The sequence below is a fragment of the Mobula hypostoma genome, chromosome 11 (assembly GCF_963921235.1).
Source record: "Mobula hypostoma chromosome 11, sMobHyp1.1, whole genome shotgun sequence".
Taxonomy (NCBI): domain Eukaryota; kingdom Metazoa; phylum Chordata; class Chondrichthyes; order Myliobatiformes; family Myliobatidae; genus Mobula; species Mobula hypostoma.
In genome coordinates this window covers 19,003,981-19,024,852 of record NC_086107.1, presented here as the reverse complement: position 1 = coordinate 19,024,852, position 20,872 = coordinate 19,003,981, and the positions used below count along the sequence as shown (strand labels likewise).

The following is a 20,872-nucleotide window of genomic DNA, read 5'->3' as shown; positions in this document are numbered from 1 at the left end:
CAGGAGATCAGCAGTTCCTGAGATACTCAAACCACCCCATGTGGCACCAGCAATCACTCCACAGTGAAAGTCACGTAGATCACATTTCTTTCCCATATTGATGTCTGAACGACAGCTGAACCTCTTGACCATGTCTGCATGCTTTTATGCATTGAGCTGTTGCTATGTGATTGACTAATTAGAAATTTGCATTAACGAGCAGCTGTACAGGTGTACCTAATAAAGTGCCACCTGAATGTAGTTTCTTTTTAACTAAGGCTACGTCCACACTAGACCGGATAATTTTGAAAACACCGGTTTCGAGTAAAAATGACAGGCGTCCACACTAGGCGTTTTTCAAAATATCTCTGGCACACTAAAATGGATATTTGGGCGAATCTACTCCCACTGTGCATGCGCAGACACATCTACAGAAAACAAGCAAAGAGGAAATGGTATAATATTTACGTTTCCGCGGCGGCGTTGTGCTATTTTCATTGGTCAAAAACTAGAGTACCAACAACAACAGCGAAAGAAAGTTTTCAACAATGTCTTCGAGGAATACAAAGAAAACCTCCGCTGGGAAAATCAGACCTGACTTCTTCGTTTAGATAGACAATGAAGTCAATCTGTTTCTGTGAGTTACAAACGACTACAAAGTCAGCAAAGCAGTAGAGATGTTTAATTCCAAACAAACTAATAATGTAGACAATAAAGTAAACAACACACACGAAGCCGTCCTCTACCCAAGATCAACAAGAGAGTGGATTTTTCTGCAGCCAGAACTGCGCAGTATTTCTGACATTAATATTTTTAAAGATAGACTCAATCAAATGAATTTCGGGGATCTAGTCAAAAAAGCTCACTTTACAATTTAAATCTCACACCGTTCACACCGACTGCGCATTATAACAGCAACAGTGCCGGCTTGGAAACCCCGGGATACAGGAGATCGAGGGTACAACCACCGCAGACTGGGAGACCGGAGTGTACGGGCTGAAGAACAGAGGATGCAAACAGAGAATCCGAGGGGACCAGCTTGAAAGCCACCTCCAGCTTAAATTCCATGCGGAATATTTTGGAGGATGAAGAACCAAGAACCAAGAACAGCCGTCCGGCAGTGCTTGCGCAGTGCCAAGCAGGAGCAGAAAAAGCATTGTTGTCGTGGTGCTGTCATGACAACATTTTAAAATCTCTCCTTTTACCCCGTCCACACTACAACGCGAAACAATCGTTTTCAAATTTACACACTCTGGAGAGTGTTTTCAAAATCTCCGTTTTCGGGGGATGAAAACGCCATTTCAGTGCGGACGGAAGGTCAAAACGAAGAGAAAAATCTCCGTTTTCAAAATTATCCGGCGTAGTGGGATGTAGACTTAGCCCTATTTAGTTACCACAGTATATGTTTGATTAAGTATTGCAAATAGGATTACAAAATATTAAGCAAATGTTACATTCTATATAAAACCCTGTAGAACCTTACATCACGATCATTAATCTATCTCCTAATGCACAACTTTAAAATTATTTTCTCCTCTTCTAAACTTTGGTGTCATCCCTCTGCTTTATAACATCCTTTTCCCTTTTGGTGTTCACCATATTTTCTAGCTGTTTTACATCAGCCTTTTCTGTTTCACTCTCCTCTTCTGACCTGTGATTGGTGGTCATTACTCAATGATTGGTCCAAAGGTTAAGGAGGTATGCAGAAGAATACACTGTCCAAAGCTCTGCATTTTTGACTCCTGAATCAAGGTCTTCAGTTAAGCTTGTAATTATTTTGAGCTTGGTGTCCATCTCCTTAAACACTACAAAGTGTGTTTGGATGATATTCGACATTCTGCTTGCGCAGTGTCAAGGAACAGTTATGCTAAAGGCACCTCACCTTGGCATATGAAGAGCTAACCATGTGGAAATTCATGCTGTCAATCTATACGTAGGCACACTACTTTGACCTGACTAATTTGACGGAATCGCAGTGCTTACACTGAATTACCATGCATAATGCCGGAATTATTCCATCTGGAAAATAAAACAAGTTCTTATCCGCTTTTAAATTTTTATTTGAGAGCATAAATATTTGCAATGTTGTTAAATGCCCCAGACATTTTATTAATTTAAAAATGTTTTGGAACATCTGGGAGGCATCAAAGATAGAAGACAAATACTCGCCTTTTCTGTTAGATATGACAAAATTAAAAGATATTGAGAATTTGACTAGAAGGAAGGAATATGGTTTATTTTGTGTTTGCAATACAACAGAATATAACCAGCTCAAGACAAAACTAAGTTATATAGATTTAATTGGACCACATCACTTGAATTATGTAGCATTCAGTGAGAATGGTAAGCTTCTACCACAGACTTGAGGTGAATCAAAGTTGTCAGGCTTGAAACAACGTGAAGAAGGTGGCAATACCTTTGACCGTGAATTTTAATTTGGGTCAAAGGAAGAGTCTTCAATTCAACATCTGGCTGTTATTCTACTTTATACCAAGTGAATAATTTTTACTCATCAAGAGCATTCTGCTGGATGGGTAGTAAATTCAAAAACTGAAAAAGCCATTTGTAGTTGAACTCTTGAATTCAGTAATCCACAATTTTCAATTAATCAACTTGAGGTCAGTGTGATGTGAGCCTTCAAGAAATGAAGAGGAAGTGGTATTATCCTAGCCTATGGCAGCCTGAGCTATTGGCACTGCAGTCGTAACAGAGCACCTCTATCCAATGACTGTAGAATGAAAAAAAAAAGCTGGGCAAGGTTGAGAAGGTAGAGAGAGCATTTGATAGTTGAGTACGTGACCATTGCTGGATGGGTAGAACTAAGGAGGAAGGTACTCCCATTAGCAAATTGTTCAAGAACCAGGGTAGGCAATGTAAGCATGAACTGGAGATAAACATTTGTACTCAGTGTGATTTTTGTTTTGAATTGACTGCTTATAAGGGTGGTCCAGACAGAATCAGTGGCTTCAAAAGAAAAGTGGTTACCCAAACATGAGATAATAGAATGGGTGGGAGACACTGCAGAAATCTGGAGAGAATGAAAAAATTCTGCTAGGGGTTTCTCGCAGTATGTGGGTTTCTAGTATCTGCAGAATTTCTTGAGTTTTGTTATACTGCTAGGGGAACTCAGCTGGTGAAGCAGCACCTGTGGAAGCAAAGGAATGGTTAACATTTCAGATTTGGACCATGTATCAGTATTCACAGGATTGCTCTCCTTGGAGCTAGCACAAGATTCATGGATTGAATGATCCCCTCCTATGCTGTTATAATTCTATGACTCTTTAAGAAGACATACTGTACGTATAAACTGATATATAATCATTATAAAAAATCTCCATTGAATTCTGAAAGAACCCAGAAAGGGATGGATATTCATTGCAGGCAAGGTCAGGCCACAGGAATGTGTAATCTTACTCTGTTTCCACACTGATGCATGACTTTCCTTCCCATTGCCACTGCACAGATTTCACTCCTTACCATATAACCATAAGACATAGGAGCAGAATTAGGCCATTCAGCCCATCAAGTCTGCTCCACCATTTCATCATGGCTGATTTATTATCCCTCTCAACCCCACTCTTCTGCCTTCTCCTCGTAACTTTTGACACTTTTATTAATCAAGAATGCACCAACTTCTGCTTTAAATATACCCCAATGACTTGACCTCTACATCTGTCTGTGTCAATGAATTTCACAGATTCACCACAAACAGGACTTTTTAAACCAGTCATGCAAACATGAAACCACATCTCAAAATATCTGGGAGGATCTCCTTTACTTCTTACTTCTTTAGTGTTGACACTTGTGTACAGACGTCACATGACAATGGATATTTAATATGGCTGAGCCACAATTCAGTTATTCCAATTCCACATCAGTTGGCTCATCAAGCTGGTAATTACACCTGAAATAATACAGTCATAAATAGAGCTGCAAGCAGTTCTGTTACAACATGTACTGAACTGCTTTTCACAGTGCATGGCCACTAATCACCGCCAACATGTGAACTACAATGCAGGCTGGGACTCTGTTGCCAGGACCCTCTTTACAAATTCCACCAACCTACTCATAGCACTGTCTTTAATCAACATGAAGGGAATTCAAGAGAAATATGACCATTAGAAGAATGTAAAAATTTCCTTCCTTCCCGGGTCATGGCTATGTAGCTCGGCACAGCTCAAACACCATCTACAAATTCGCCAGTGACGTCACTACTGTTGGCAGAATTTCAGATGGTGGCACAGAAGCATTTAGGAGCGAGGTAGCTTGACTGGTTCAGTGTTGTTACAACTGCACACTTGCACTCAACATTATTACGACCAAGGAATGGATTGTGAGCACCAGGAAGGGGAAATCGGTGAAATGCACACCAGAGATCCAGAGCAACGCCCACAAAATGCTGGAGGAACTCAGCAAGCCTGACAGCATCTATGGAGAGGAATAAATGGGTGACAATTCAGGTCGAGCCATGGTGACAGGTCTCGGCCTGAAAGGTCAGCTGTCGAATTCCCTTCATAGATGCATCTTGACCAGTTGAGTTCCTTCAGCATTTTGCGTATGTTGCTCTGAAAAGATGCCAGTCAGTAAGGGCCAGCATTGGAAAGGGTGAGCAGCTTCAAATTCTTGTGCACCAACATCTCAGAAGATCTATCCTGTGCCCAACATATTGATGCAATCATGAAGGAGGATTGCCAGTGGCTAAATTTTATTCGGAGTTTGAGGAGGTTTGGTATGTCACTAAATGCTCTAAAACGTTTCCATAGACGTACCATGGGAAGCATTCTGACTGATTACATTGCCAGTTGGTATGGAGATTCAAATGCACAGGAGCAAAAAAGGCTGCAGAGGACCGTAGGCTCAGCCAGCTCCTTCACTGGCACAAGCTTCCCCACCACTGAGAGCATCTTGAAGAAACTGTGCCTCAAGGAGGTGGAATCCATCATCACCTTCTGGGACATGCCTCTTCTCATTGCACATTCAACACATTCAACGTTTTAGCAACAGCTTCCTCCCTTCTGCCATCAGATTTCTGAATGGTCCATGAACCCATGAATGCTATCTCAGGATTCACCTTTTGCACTATTAATTTTCTTATTCTAACTACTAGTAACTTTTTAATGTCTTGCACTGTACTGCTGCAACAAAGCAATAGATTTCACGTCAGATATCAGTAATAATAAAAGTGACAATGCGCCTGTTGAACAAAAAGGAAGTTATGTTTGATGTTGGGGTTCCATCGCATTATGGCACTGAGTGTTTCAATATCTTGCCAGGATCACAGGAGCAGAACTTGACTGTGCTAGATATAGTTCAGAGAATTGGCTGAAATCAGCCCTGCACATTGAATCAACAGAAGCCAATATTCCCAATTGCATTTCACATTGAAATTCGCTCCTGAGTCATTTTTCTAGGACTAACTTTCCCTTCCCCTGCAGCGAAATTTGGTACCACTGTGTTCGTTCAATAGAGCTTGAATTCACATTGCAATTCCATTCTTGAGACAACTTACTTGGGCAATGGTTCACTGTGCTTATTCATCTTGTAAGAAACAAAGTCAATTTACTCCCATTTTTTCTCCTTTTTATCCACGTGTCCATTTATCTTCAAGATCACATACAACATCAACATTGACTTATATTCTGAGGGAGATGAAAGCACAGCTATCAAAGATAGTTTGAAAATTAAATCTGAAATAATGCAGCGAGTTGGCTGATATGACAGTAGTTGAAAGGTTTCAGAGAGGAATTGAAAGGATGTTACCAAGGATAAAGTAGTTTAGTTCCAAGGTGTGATTTACCAGGCTGATATTTTCCCCCTTTGATAAGTAATCAACTAAAGGGAGATTTAATCAAAGTGCATAAAATTATGGGAGCATATTCTCTTTTCCCTTCTTCCTCATGGACCTGTACAATTTCCCCTTAAATGTACTGTAAGAACCTTTCACGTCATTTTTCTTGCCACAAAACAACAAATCTCATGACATATGTCAGTGATAATAAACCTGGTTCTAATTCTGGTTCTCCACCCAGATGATCTGAGGGCCCTCTACTTCTTTCTGGAGCAGAAGTCACCCAGATCCCCGCTGCCAATATACTCATTTGTCTGGCTGAATGTGTTCTCATATTGAAAAACTTCTCCTTCTGTCTCAGGTACTTTCTCCAGTACGAAAGTGTGATGATAGACACTTGCTTGCTCCCAAGTTGTCCCTGTCTGTTGGTGAGATACAGTATGTGGAGCAAACTTTGTTTTAGCCCACACACTCAACTTTGTTTCAGGTGCATTGATGACTGCTTTGGTGCCGTGTATACATGCAGAATTCAACAAGTTCATTTCCCTTGCCGTCACTTTCACCTTCACGCGGTCAGCCTCTAACTCTTCCAACCTTTTCTGAAGTTCCCTGTCCCGATCTCAGGAAACAGCCTAGCTACACCTGTTACTACACATTGTGACTCCCACAGCTATCTTGATTACTTTTTGTTCCAATTTGCGTCCTGTAAAGACACTACTCCATTCTTCCAGTCCCTCTGCTTCTGTCATATTTTCTCCAGTGATGAGACTTACCAAGAGATACATCTTAAATGTCTTCTTTCTTCCTGACCATGTCCTCCTCTCTACTATTGTTAACATAGCCCATGGAATTTCATCCATTTCCCACATGTCTGCTCTCACCCCCTCTTCTACTACCATACCTTCTCAAGTACAGAACAAGGATAGAGCACCTTTGGACTTCATTTTCCACCGTACCAGCCTCTACATTAAACAAATTATTCTTCACTAATTCTGCCATCTTTATACTTTATACTTTATTGTCGCCAAACAATTTGTACTAGAACATACAATCATCACAGCGAGATTTGATTCTGTGCTTCACACTCCCTGGATTACAAATATTAAATATTAAAGATATTAGTAATAGTTTAATAGATGGTATTAAAGGCAGAGCTGTAGTCAATGAAAAGGAGCTTTACGTATGCATCTTTATTCTCCAGGTGTTCTAAGGAGGAATGTAGGGCCAGAGAGATGGCATCTGCCGTTGACATGTTGCTCCGGTAGGTGAATTCCCTTAAAAGAGATTCAAACAAATTCCCTTAAAAGAGATTCAAACAAATCTTCCCCTCTCTTTCAGTGCTGCGAAGAGGCTAGTAGTTGTGCGATCAAGTCGAATATGATGCTCTCCTAAGGGGTCTTCAGGAGACTGTTGAGGCTGTTCCAGGATCCACATAACCTTGGCCCTTTCACCCTTTGTTCATTGTCATAGGACTTAATTCGGAATATTAGGGTAGATTCCCTTAATGGAGAACACCCATGCATGACTTTGTTTAATGTGGGAAAGATGGTTCACTGGCAGCCAGCACACAGTTTTTGACAGATTGGGGCCAGTGTTGTAGAATGCAAGATGACTAGGGACTTTCCACTACCGTAGCCATCCTCCACCTTCACTGACATTGTGATGTGTCATCATCTCTGCCAGCTCCGCCATTGTGGTCCTGGTGAGATCGCTTGTTGTCTGGAACTCTCCCTTGAACTTACTGCAATGGGTGACCCTTCCAGAAGCAAAGCTCCAGATGGGTAAATTCTATACGGCATCACTCTTGGCGTCTATAGAACTCACAAGCCTCTCCAGCACGGCAAGGTGACGAACCCTGAAGAAGTTAAAGGAGACTACTGTATTCATGACTCCCTGGTTCTCTCTTTCATTTACAGCAGCTAACCTTCTTCTTATTGCAATTTCTTTTTCAACCGCAGGTGATGCAACATGTCCTTTCTCCTCTCCCCACCATCCAGGACCCAAATAACCATTCCAGGTATGGGACACTGGAGAATCCAAACACAGACTGGGTGACCACTTTGCAGGGCATCAGTATTCATTCCACAGAGGTGACCCCGAGCTTTTCATTATCTGCCACTTCAATTCTCAATCGCTCGCCCATTCTGGCCCATCAGTCTGTGACCTAAGCTGTTATAATGAGACCCATTGCAAGCTTGAGAAACAGTATCTCATTTTCTATCTGGGCACATTGCAGCTTTTTGGGCAACATTGAAATTCTACAACTTTAGTTAACTCGATTACATCTGTATCCGCCACCCATTTGTGATTTTGGCTCAGTTTGTTTGCTTTACTACCTCCCACTTTGGGAGTGAGAACTCTGAAAATGTAGATCATGTTGAACTTGACCTGTTGGCCATGTATTCCTGATCTGCATTTGGTAAGTCCTACATTTATTTTCCTATATTCTTTCATTTATAATCTCAAATTCTAACTGTTCCCATTCACTCCTTGACCACATAAACCTTGAAAAACTAACGATTAATTGCCAACTGTTCTACTTCGCTTGAGAGTTCCCTATGATTCTGACCACAGCTTACTTACAGCCAAAAGCTGATGTTAACCAGGCACTCTGCTGAGGGTCAAATCAGTGCCTTTGAGGTCTGGTGACCAAGTAAGATACACAAGGTCCTGGCACCATCTCCAGAAAGCCATCTCATGCATGAAGTGACAATTCCAGACCAAGCTTGAATCCCTGAAGGACACTCGACAGTTGTATCAGAGCTTGAATACTATTAACTCTTACAAAAAGAAACCAGGTGACAATAAGGCTCAGTGACTTCTGTGCTCACTTTGACCATCAGAACATGGAGGAACCTTCAGGAACTCCCGCAGCCTCAGATTATCCTGTGATTTCAGTCTCTGAGGCAGATGTGAGAGCATCCTTCAGAAGGGTGAATCCAGAGAAAACATCGAGACCAGATGGGTCCCTGGCTGAGGACTAAAGGCTTGTGCTGATCGACTGGCTGGAGTGTTCACTGATGTCTTTAACCTCCTGCTTCGGCAGTCAGAGATACCCACCTTCTTCAAGCAGTCTTCAATTATTCTGGTGCCTAAGAACAATGCGGCAAACTACCTCAATGACTATCATCCAGGAGCACTTACATTCACTGTGAAGAAGTGCTTTGAGAGGTTGCTGATGAAATACATTAACTCCTGCCTGATCTGCTCCAATTTGTCTACCATCACACCAGGTCCAGAGCTGATGCTATTTCATTGGCTCGCCACTCTGTCCTGGAACATCTGTAAGCAAAGGTGCATACAGCAGGATGCTCTTGACTACAGCTCGGCATTCAACACAATCATCCCCTCAAAACTAATCAATAAGCTTCAAGACTTGGCCTCAACGCCTCCTTTGACATTTGGATCCTCGATTTCTTCACCTGCAGACATACAGTCTGTTTGGATTAGCAACAATCTCCATCAGCACAGTGGCGCCACAAGGCTGCGTGCTTAGCCCCCTGCTCTACTCACTTTACACCTATGACTGTGTGGCTAAGCACATTTCCAATGCCATATTTAAGTTTGCTGATTGCACCACTGTCATTGTCCGAATCAAAGGTGGTGACAAATCAGCATATCAGAGGGAGATTGACAATCTGGCTGAGTGGCGCACAGCAACAACCCCTCACTCAATGTCAGCAAGACAAAGGAGCTGATTATTGACTTCAGGAGGAGGAAAGCGAAGGTCCATGAACAAGTCCTGATCAGGAGAACAGAGGTGGGAAAGGTCAGCGGTTTAAAATTCTTCAGTCTTATCATTTCAGAGGATCTGTCCTGGGCCCAAAAACGTAAGTGCAATTATGAAGAAAGCATGGCAGTGCCTTTACGAAATTTTCAATGATCTGGCCTGACACCAAAAATTTAAACAAAATTCTACAGAATGTGTGGTAGAATTATTAAAATTTCTAACTGCATCAGAGCCTGTTACGGAAACATCAAGGCCCTTGAATGGAAAATACTACAAAAAGTAGTGGATACAGTCCAGTCCGCCATGGGTAAAGCCCACCCCACCACAGAGCACATCTACATGGAGAACTGTTACAGGAAAGTAGCATCCATCATCGAGGACCTCCAGCAGCCAGGTCATGCTCTTTTCTCACTGCTGCCATCAGGAAGAAAGTACAGAAGCATTAGTACCCACTCCCCCAGGTTCAGGAACAGTTATTGTTCCTCATCCGTGAGGCTCTTGAACCAGAGGAGATGACTTTTCTCACCCCATCGCTGAACTGTTCCCAAAACCTATGCACTCACATTCACGAACACTTCACCTCTCATCTCAATATTTATCATTTAATGAGAGCAGGGGAGGAGAAGATGGTGACACGACACAGCGCACGTGGCCGCTCCAAAATAATATCGTATTTGTTAAGTAGGGGCCATGCACAATCCTGATTTAATGGAGACAAACGTGAGAAGCACGGAGGAACATCTGGAGAAACTTCTGGAATGCTTGCTTTGCTGCCGCTGCTACTGTGCAATCGAGAATCTCCAGAGGGAAAGGCCCCAAATCCTCAGCTTTGCCTATTGCCTGTTGGTGGGGCCGGGGTCGAAGCACTCGGCAGAGATGGTGCTCGGTGCTCGGTGTCGGAGGCTCGAAGTTTTCGGACGGGCTCAAGAGTCGGCTGTGGTCGGGTGCTTCCAGGGTGCTGCATCGGCAAGTTTGCGGCGCTGGAGGTTCATGGCAGGGAGAGTTTTTCTCCCTTCTACCATCTGCGTGAGAGGATGGGACTTTCGAGCGACTTCGAGACTTTTTTTTACCATGTCCATGGTCTGTTCTTTATCAAATTACGGTATTGCTTTGCACTGTTGTAACTATATGTTATAATTATGTGGTTTTTTTGTCAGTTTTTTTAGTCTTGGTTTGTCTTGTGTTTCTGTGATATCATTCTGGAGGAACATTGTATCATTTCTTAATGCATGCATTACTAAATGACAATAAAAGAGGACTGTGTGTCCTCATAATCTTATGTAATTTTATCTCTTTTGTATTGCATAGTTTATTGCCCTTTGCACATTGGTTGTTCTCATTTATTCTACTGTGTTTCTGGGATGCACAGTGTTTGCCAGCAAGAAAACGAATCTCAAGGTTGTATATGGTTGTAATATACAATATTATAATAACAAAATTATAATAAATGTACTTCGAACTTTGAAAATTCATGGTGAGTTCGGAAGTCAGCCAAGTGGTCAGTTGTGGTGGGACTAATGTGCAGAATGCCTCAGGATGCTTCGTTTGACCCAGTCAGAATGAAGGCTTGAGCTGTAGGAAGCTGTGACTGTTGACAGCTCCCTGTAGGATCACTATCTACTGGAGAACCCAGTTCAGGGCAATGTAAATGTGTTTTATTCTGTATTTCAATAAAGTAGCTTTGTTCTCCCACCAGTAGGATATAACGTGGAGCTGAAGACAATTCCACTTCAAAATACAGGTCACAAGATCACCACAGTTGCCAGTGTTCTCAGGCACCCGGTACGTGAGGTAATTATCAAAAGTGAGCAGTATCTCCAGATATAATTAAAACTATCCATTGACTACATATCAAGAGACGGTGGGGAATGACCTCAAGACTACATCCTAATCTCAGTTTCCATGAGCTGTTTATAGCCTCTTCAAACTTCACATGGGTCCGTAACATCTTTGGTAGGTGTCCCTTATGACTAAAGATTTGTAAAAACATTTGAATTTAAAATCTGTTTGGAACCTATTGTCTTGCTGAATGATAAAAAAAAGGAACTGAGACAAAATCAACTGGAAGCTGAAACTGAGGCAGACGATACTGAAAACACTGAGTAGATTAGATGGCAACTGCAGAGAGGGAAACAGATTAAGATTTCATGTTGGAGAACTGCAAAGAAGTTGGAGATAAAGCAAATTTAATGATGCACAAGAACAGAAAGAGCATGATTAGAGGTCAGTGATACATATATTCATCAGGCTATAACTATCTCTTCCCTTATTCTCTCCTTCCCTTCCCTTGAAGGATTGGACTTATTTTTATAGGCTCTGCAGCTCATGTTATATGTGTTTCTGGTTTCCAGTTATTCCTTTTTTTGTCGCTATTTTGCAAGATTTTGATCGCGATGGATTGGGTCTGCGACCTGCAGTCAACAAACAGCACAGCTCTAAGTTGAACTGACAGGAACTGAACTGAGCGTTCCTAGTCTGTTTCAAGGACTCTGCGGTTTGATGTTTAACATTCTGTGCATTATTCACTCATTTTTTTTTGTCATTCGTGCAATTTGTTCTTTTTTTGCACGTCGAGTGTTTGCGGTTTTCTTTGAACGAGGTCCATGGCGTTTCGGTGTTTCTTTGTTTCATGGTTGTCAGTGGGAAGATGAATCTCAGAGTTCTATACTGCATACATACTTTGATAATAAATATACTTTTAACTTGGACTTTGACTTTGCTGACCAAAGAGAAGAAATGGGAAGACTTGTGATGGGATAGGGTAATAGACTGTATCGTCCATTGTGTTCACTGCCTAAGCCCCTGGTATTCTTGTGATACACTGGTCAATGAGATATTGACTAACCACACATTCTTCAATATTTCTTATTTCTGTCACTTTTGTAATATAAAAGCTGTAATATTTAAGCCATGTCCTTGAGTTTACCAGAAGGTTTGCCATGAAATTTGCATAGTCTGACAGTGAAGAGTGTCTGAGAGTAAAATAATTCAGATCTTTCTTGATGAGAGTTCATATTCACCTTCAGCTCTACACAAAGTTAAGTCTTCAATGAGTCCTATTTTTATGACTACCTGCAGAAAAATCTTTAAAAGCCATCGTTTGATCATTTGCCTTAATATCGTCCTGTGACTTGAGGTCTGATTTTGTTTGCCAACACTCCTGTGAAATGCCTCAGAATATTTTCCTACATACAAATTGCAATGAAAATTCAAGCTGCTTTATCTGTCAACAGTTGAAATTAGGCTTCACATTTGACTATGAGATTAGTCCTTTAAACAGGACGTGGGCGGGGGGGGGGGCTTTCACTTCGAAAAGAAGTTTAGAGTCATCCGGGACTGTACAGAGTCGAAAACATTCAGAGATATTTTTCATACATCTTCATGAAAGAATGTCCAATTTAATCATTTGGCAGTGCCTATTATTTCATACTCTATCTTTCCCTCCAGACATTTGTGGATTCTATTATAAATAAAATAGACAGCTCACTCATGTTAAGCTTCAGGTAGCTGAAGGCAATGGCAATTTTGAAAAGGCATCTTTGAATAGCTTATGATATTTACAAAACATCTAGGTTTAATTCCAATGAATAAACTAAATCAAAATTATTATTTCTTTTAGAAATCTTCAATAGTTTACTAGATGCCTTGCAGACAATGGACTTTTAACGAATGTATGTACAAATGGCTGTATGAATTGACAAATGACAGGAGAATGGGGTTAAGAGGGTTAACAAATCAGTCATGATGGAATGACAGAGCAGACTCAATGGGCTGAATGGCCCAATCCTGCTATGTCTTATGGAACTGGGAACAGTGGCTCTTCGATTTCTTCAAGCCTACTTCTCCACTGAAAAAGATCATGGTTAATTGAACTGTCAGCTCAACTCCCCACTCCTGTCTAACTGTTATGATTATGGGGCCAGGGTGGGGTATTACCGAAAAGAAGATGCAAATGTGTTTATTCGATGCGTCAAAAGCAAACTTACAAAAATTAGTGAAAATAGTGAAAAGAAAACTGTAATCTCAACTCCCCACTCCTCGATAACTGTCATGGTACATGGGTCGTGACTGAAGTAAAGATGGCTGGAGTCGCTTAGCACTTCTGTGCAAGAGTATTTATTCAGTGCGTCAAAAAATCAAACCTACAAAAATGAGCGAAAATAGCGAAAATAAAACTGCCAATATTTATAAAAAGATTATCTACCAGAAAACACATTAAATAGCTCCATGCTACGTTTGTCCAGTGTGAACTTCTGACAGCTTGATCTCTCTCTCTCCTACCAAGAGCAATCTGCCCTGTTTTTTGAGGCACCAGGACACACCATCTTTAGTTACCTACAAAGTTAACTTAAGACCACACACGAATCAGAATATGATGCACCCCATAATGTAGTTACAATCATTTTACAAAATAAACAGAAGGAACTACCTTAAGTACAGTATACAAACAATATATATGCATTACATATCTCCACTACTAAAGAAATGGAATATTGCACCATGTATGGTGGGAAAGGCACCATAAAACCACCCCATCATGAGAATATACTGGGGGAAGCCATTGAAGTGCGCACACTCAGCGCAACGACAGCAGAATGTTACGTACCCCGTAACTGGGTTGCCAAACCAGCAGAAATGGACCACTTAGTTGGAGTCTGGATTACTGGAACTAAGAAAGTTTTTTAAAGAAATAAGTAACACAGTACTCTAATCATATGAATGCAACAGATTAGCAATGATAAAACACACATGTACACAGAACTAGGATAACAGGAATCAATCAAGCTCTATCGCAGTCTAGGGGTAAAATGATCAGTCTCAAGTGACGCAGAGTTCAGTTCAGCTTAGTACAGTTCGCAGCAATCGCTGCTGTGCCATTGGAGAGAGAGAGAGCAAATGCAAATTTCGATTCAACAGACCTTTGATGTTCCCCGCAGTTAGCTTTTGGGCGAGCCCTTTTACTGTCTTCGGAGGTCACCGACTGTGACCCCTCCGTTCCGGATACGATCGTTCTTCCACGGTGAACCCGGCACCCAGGCAAGGGCGGACACACACACCAGGTTCCCACCAATCGTACCTTTTCACCCTGTGCGTCTATGGTCGGTCCCGCGACCAGACCTCCAAACTCCTACCAACTTGTGGGGGCACACCGCTTTTCCAGGGTCTCGTTATCTCATGATCTCGTGGTGTCTGTCTTGCCTTAGCGAACCTGTTCCTTTTATCCCCCTGCTGGGGTATCGGCTGTCCATCAAACTTCAAACAGTTCAGGTTCAAAGCAACCGGTCTGTCAATACTCGGAACTGTGTCTCTTTTCGTTAATCTCGCTCCTCTCTCATTAACATTTTGAATGCTTCTCCCTTTGTCTCTCATCTCTCTCATCAGCATCAATCTTCTGATAACTTGGTTTTTCGTCACAAGAACGACCGACAAGGCAATGTTTGTGTTTGTGGGTCTTTGTGTATGTGTAAATGCACATGTGTATGGAGTGCATTTACTGAGTGCTCTCCGTCACTTTACCACCCTCCTTTCCTGCGGCAACGATGTTTAGCCGCCAAGGCAGATAGTCTGCAGTAACATATCCTTTCTCTGCTTTACGGTAGACACAGAATTTGAAGGGTTGGAGCTCCAGCTACCATCATGCCACTCTGGCATGACCATCCTTCATTGTCTGAATCCATGTTAATGCTCTGTGCTCTGTGTAAAGGTCAAACTCCCCGCCAAGGAAGTAGTACCAGAAGTAGCCAAGGGTTCGCTTAATGGTCAGATACTCCTTTTCAAAGGGATTCTTCTCGTTTCCTTTGGGAGGAGTTTTCGGCTCAGGTAAATGACAGGTCACTCTTCTCCAGGTTCTCCATAAGCCAGTGTTGCTCCAATGCCTTCTCCTGAGGCATCCAGCTGGACAAGGAACCATTTGTTAAAGTCTAGGCTCTGGAGAACATGTAAAGGGCACGTGTGAGCTTCAAGGGTTTGAAAAGCATTTTCACACTCACTGGTGCACACCACTGGGTTACTTGCCAGATTCCCAGTAAGGTTAGTCAGAGTGGCGAATTGGGGAATGAACCTGCGATTCCACCCTACCAGACACAGGAAGAACTTCACTTCTTTCTTGGTGTGAGGTTGAGAACTGTTGCGGATCACTTCCACTTTGTCCACTTGCCATCAAATCTCTCCAAATCCCAAATGGCAGCCAAGGTATCAGGTTTCCCTTTTTGCCCACTCACAATTTTGTAGATTGAGGGTCAGACCAGCAACAGGACCCTGCACAGATAGTAGATGCTCTGAACACATCTGGCTGTAGACAACCACATCAGCAAGGTAGGTCGCACTGTAGTCCTCACAGCTTTGTACCACCTTATCCATCAGCCACTGGAAGGTTGCTGGTGCACCATGAAAACCAAAGGACATCACCATGAATTAAAACAGATGCAGAGGTGTGCAGGAGCCAGTGAAAGGTTTTAATTGGTCATTCAAAGGAACCTGGCAGTAGCCTTTACCAAGATCCAGTGTAGTAACATGGTTTGTCTGTCCAATCCTTTCTGGTGGTTCATCAGTACAGGGCACAAAATAAGCATCAAACAAAGAAATGGCATTCAGAATCAGAATCAGAATCAGGTTTATTATCATCGGCATGTGACGTAAAATTTGTTAACTTAGCAACAACAGGTGAATGCAATACATAATCTAGCAGAGGGAGAAAAATACTAACAATAAATAAAACAAAACATAATAATAAATAAACAAGTAAACCAATTATGTATATTGAATAGATTATTTAAAAATGTACAAAAATAGAAATACTGTATATTAAAAAAAGTGAGGTAGTGTCTAAAGCTTCAAAGTCCATTTAGGAATCGGATGGCAGAGGGGAAGAAGCTGTTCCTGAATCGCTGAGTGTGTGCCTTCAGGCTTCTGTACCTCCTACCTGATGGTAACAGTGAGAAAAGGGCATGCCCTGGGTGCTGGAGATCTTTAATAATGGACGCTGCCTTTCTGAGACACCGCTTCCTAAATATGTCCTGGGTATTTTGTAGGTTAGTGCCCAAGATGGAGCTGACTAGATTTACAACCTTCTGCAGCTTCTTTTGGTCCTATGCAGTAGCCCCTCCATACCAGACAGTGATGCAGCCTGTCAGAATGCTCTCTATGGTACAACTATAGAAGTTTTTGAGTGTATTTGTTGACATGCCAAATCACTTCAAACTCCTAATAAAGTATAGCCACTGTCTTGCCTTCTTTATGACTACATTAAAATGTTGGGACCAGGTTAAATCCTCAGAGAACTTGACACCCAGGAACTTGAAACTGCTCACTCTCTCCACTTCTGATCCCTCTATGAGGATTGGTTTGTGTTCCTTCGTCTTACCCTTTCTGAAGTCCACAATCAGCTCTTTCGTCTAACGTTGAGTGCCAGGTTGTTGTTGCGGTACCATTCCACTAGTTGGCATATCTCACTCTTGTACGCCCTCTCGTCACCACCTGAGATTCTACCAACAATGGTTGCATCATCAGCAGAGCAGATTTATAGATGGTATTTGAGCTATGCCTAGCCACACAGTCATGTGTATGCAGAGAGTAGAGCAGTGGACTAAGCACACACCCCTGAGGTGCACCAGTGTTGAGCATTTTGGAAAATTATGGAAATAAATGCATACCCTCAGGGTGCCGTCTTTCTTGGGGACAATAGTGATAGGACTGCTCCACTCACTATCTAGTGTTTTGAAGACTCACAGGTCCAGCATAGTCTGAATTTCAGGGCCCCCACACGTTGTTCTAGTACTCTGTAACAGTGTTGGCGTACTGAACCCTGACCAGGTCTGATCCCGATGGAATGTTTTAGGACATTTATCAGCCCTGGTCTTGGCTGGAACAGCTGTGGAAAATCAGCAAACACCCTCTGCAGCTCCATTGGATGGAAACCATCGAGACGGGAGAGGTCAACATCCCCAGGCCCCTTCCAGGACTCCACGGCCCCTTCTGAGTCTTCATCAATGGGTACATCACTTGTACAAATATCAACAGAGGCAGCAGATCCAGCATGTTTCTCACAGTGCCACTGCCAGCATGATCTTCTAGACCTTTTGGTTCCTCCCTCACACAGACTAGCATTCAAGTCAGGCAGAGATTGTAACCAGCCATTGCATTGGCTTTAACATGAGTCACACCAAAATACGAAACAGCACTATCTACTCCTGGGTTAACAGATGATCCCCTTCTCAGGATCTTGGGCAACACAGGCAAATCTCTCGCCAGAATCATATCATCTGGTAGTTTCTCCAGCACCCACACTTTCACCTAGCAACCATGGATATGTGTTTGGTGACTGTGGTCAATACCAAAAGCAGGGGCATGGCTGTGAACACCCAGAATCTAAAAGAACTTCAATAAGTTTTCCATTATCTTTACCTATTATAAACATGAGCTTTATTTCCCTACATTCTGCTTGTTTTTTTCATTACCATACTCACAATCATTACAGCCTTTATCATCATCATCACATTCCCCTTCTCTTGGTATATCACACATACTGTACCTGACAATTTAGGCTTCTTGAGAGGACACACAGAGGACTGATGAACTAGTTGCTGATAATTGCATTTCTCTCATTTCCCCAATTCCACAGAGTTATTCCTGAGTGTCGTTTGGAGTGTTAAGAGTTTCTGTTGCTTTGGAACGACGACCATGTTGGCACCCCCTTATGGGCATTGAGGTACTGCAGGGTGAATAGGGCCACAGTGAGTCTGTCCACCGGCTCGTGTTCTCAGACCCATGTTCTGAAGAACCTGCAGCAGCTGTCCATAACAATAGCCTCACCAGTCCTCTCCTTGGACTTGTTTTCTGGTCTGAATCCATCACTGGTAGAGACCCTTCGGGCAATGATATGTCTCAGTGGGTGACCCCTACCCCCCCATGGCAGAATACTTGATGGAGAGTTGACGATAGGTTTCTGCTGAGATATCAGATTTAGCTAGCAGCACCTCCTCCAGGCCAAGATAATTGTGGACCTCTCTTCATCCATTGCAGTGCAGGCCTCAAGAGCTTTACCCGTCAGTAGTGGCTCTAGCTAGCGGGTCCACTCTGGCCATTGCCATATCCAGACCATCCTGAGGAGATAGTTCACAATATCATCACTTTGTTGATAAGACAGCATCTTGGGACCTTTCCGCAGGCTTTTGAGTTCTTTCCTAAAACTATCATCTCTCTTCTGCTGGGCAAACAAAAAGTCATGGAACATTCTTTCCAGCAAGGGTCGAAGAGCATGGCTGTGGACTGACATTCGTCCTCCTCTGACGTCTCCACTGTTGTCCAGGCATCTGCTTCATTTTTCACCTCAGAGAGTTTCCTGACTTGGGGCCACACTCCCACTTTTCGGCGAGTTAAATGACCCTGTTTGCAATATCCCACTGCTGCCACCATATGCTATGATATGTGGGTTGTGGCCGAACAAAAGACGGCTGGAGTCGCTTAGCACTTTCATGCAAAGGTGTTTATTCAGTGCATCACAAAATCAAACTTACAAAAATAGCAAAATAAAGCTGCCCATATTTACAAAAAGATACTTACAAAACTCCTGGCAGCTTGATTTCTCTCTCTCCTACCGAGAGCGATCCACCCCGTTTTTCTGAGGCACCAGGACGTACCATTTTTAGTTACCCACAAACTTAACTTAAGACTACACATAAATTAGAATATAATGAGGCAATGTTTGTGTGCCTGTATGTGTAAATGCCCATGTGTACAGAGAGTGGATACCGAGCACTCTCCGTCTCACTCATCCTTGTAACCTTTCATTTCCTTGCTTTTAAAGTTTTTGCCTTTAAAATACTGAAGATTCAGGTTCAACAGCACTTTGAGAAACACAATTGCAATGAAGTGAATAAAATCCCTCATCACTCTCTTAAAGAACAATCTCATACAGGGTAGTTGTCCTTTTAGAATCAATAGTGACTCCAATTCCAAAATCTCACACAAGGAGAAAAGTCCTCTCCTTATCCATTCAGTCAATATTCCTTCCTATCTCATGTTTCATTCAAGTCAGTTCTCATTCTTTTAAACTTCTGTGGATAAAAACCTAGCTGGTCCAATCTTCCCATTCCAGGTATCAGTGTAATCAACCTCCCCTGAACAACTTCCAAAGATTTACACCCTTCCTTAAAAAAGGAAACCTATACTGTACACAGTATTTCTGAAGTAATTTATATAACTGAAACATTATCTGTCTTCTTTTGTATTGAATCCCCGAGCAATAAAAAATAATTTCAGAATCAGGTTTAATATCACCAGCATGTGTCATGAAATTTGTTAATTTAGCAGCAGTAGTACAATGCAATATATGATAATATAGAAAAAATAAATAAATTAGTTACATGAGTATATATATATGCATATTAAATAGTTAAATTAAAAAGAGTGCAAAAGCAGAAGTAAAAAAAAAGTGAGGTCGTGTTCATGGGTTTAATGTCCATTTAGAAATTGGACTGTAGACAGAAAGAAGCTGTTCCTGAATCACTAAATGGTGCTTTCAGGCTTCTGTACCTCCTTCCTGATGATAACAATAAGTAGAGGGCATGTCCTGAGTGATGGGGGTCCTTAATAATGGATGCTGCCTAGCTGAGCCCCCACTTCTTGAAGGTGTCTTGGATACTATGGAGGCTGGCCCCTATGATGGAGATGACTGATTTTACAACTTTCTGTAGCTTCTTTTGATCCTGTGCAGTTGTCCCCCCTCCCACTCCTCTTATCAGAGAGTGATGCAGCCTGTCAAAACACTCTCTACGGCACATCTATAGAAGCTTGTGTGCGTTTTAGGTAGCAAAGCAAATCTCCTCAAACTCCTGATGAAATATAGCTGCTGTCTTGCCTTCTTTATAGCTGTATCGATCGATACATTGGGGCCACATTTTTTTGACACCCAGGAACTTGAAATTGCTCACTCTCTCCACTTCTAATCCCTCCAGCAGTGGACATTCCACCTCAGGCCAATGATCTGAGCAATATGATCACCATGCACATAACAGCATGCCCTGATGCCTTTACCATCATCCTGGGGGATTTTAACCAGGCTGGCTTCAACAAGTCACTAAATAATTACCATCAATAAATCATTTGTAGTACCAGAGGAAACAACCCACTAGACCACTGTTACACCACCATCAAGAATGCCTACCGTGCAATTCCACACACACACTTCAGAAAGTCTGATCACCTGGCTATACTTCCCCTCCTTGAGTATAGGCAGAGACTGAAGACTGCAGCACCAGTCGTGAGGACCAAAAAGGTATGGACAAAGGAAGCACAGGACTGCTCTGAATCCCTGGACTGGACTGTATTCAGGGATATATCTTCGAATCTGGATGGGTATGCCACAGTTGTTATCA

The 20,872-nt window shown here is 42.2% G+C and overlaps 1 protein-coding gene across 8 annotated transcripts in view; it reads right to left on the bottom strand.

Annotated features, from left to right (window-relative positions):
• The window catches only part of LOC134353612 (protein kinase C-binding protein NELL1-like), a 1,036,586-nt gene that overhangs the window by 473,900 nt on the left and 541,814 nt on the right, over positions 1-20,872 (bottom strand). The gene's annotated exons all lie outside the window — the stretch shown is intronic.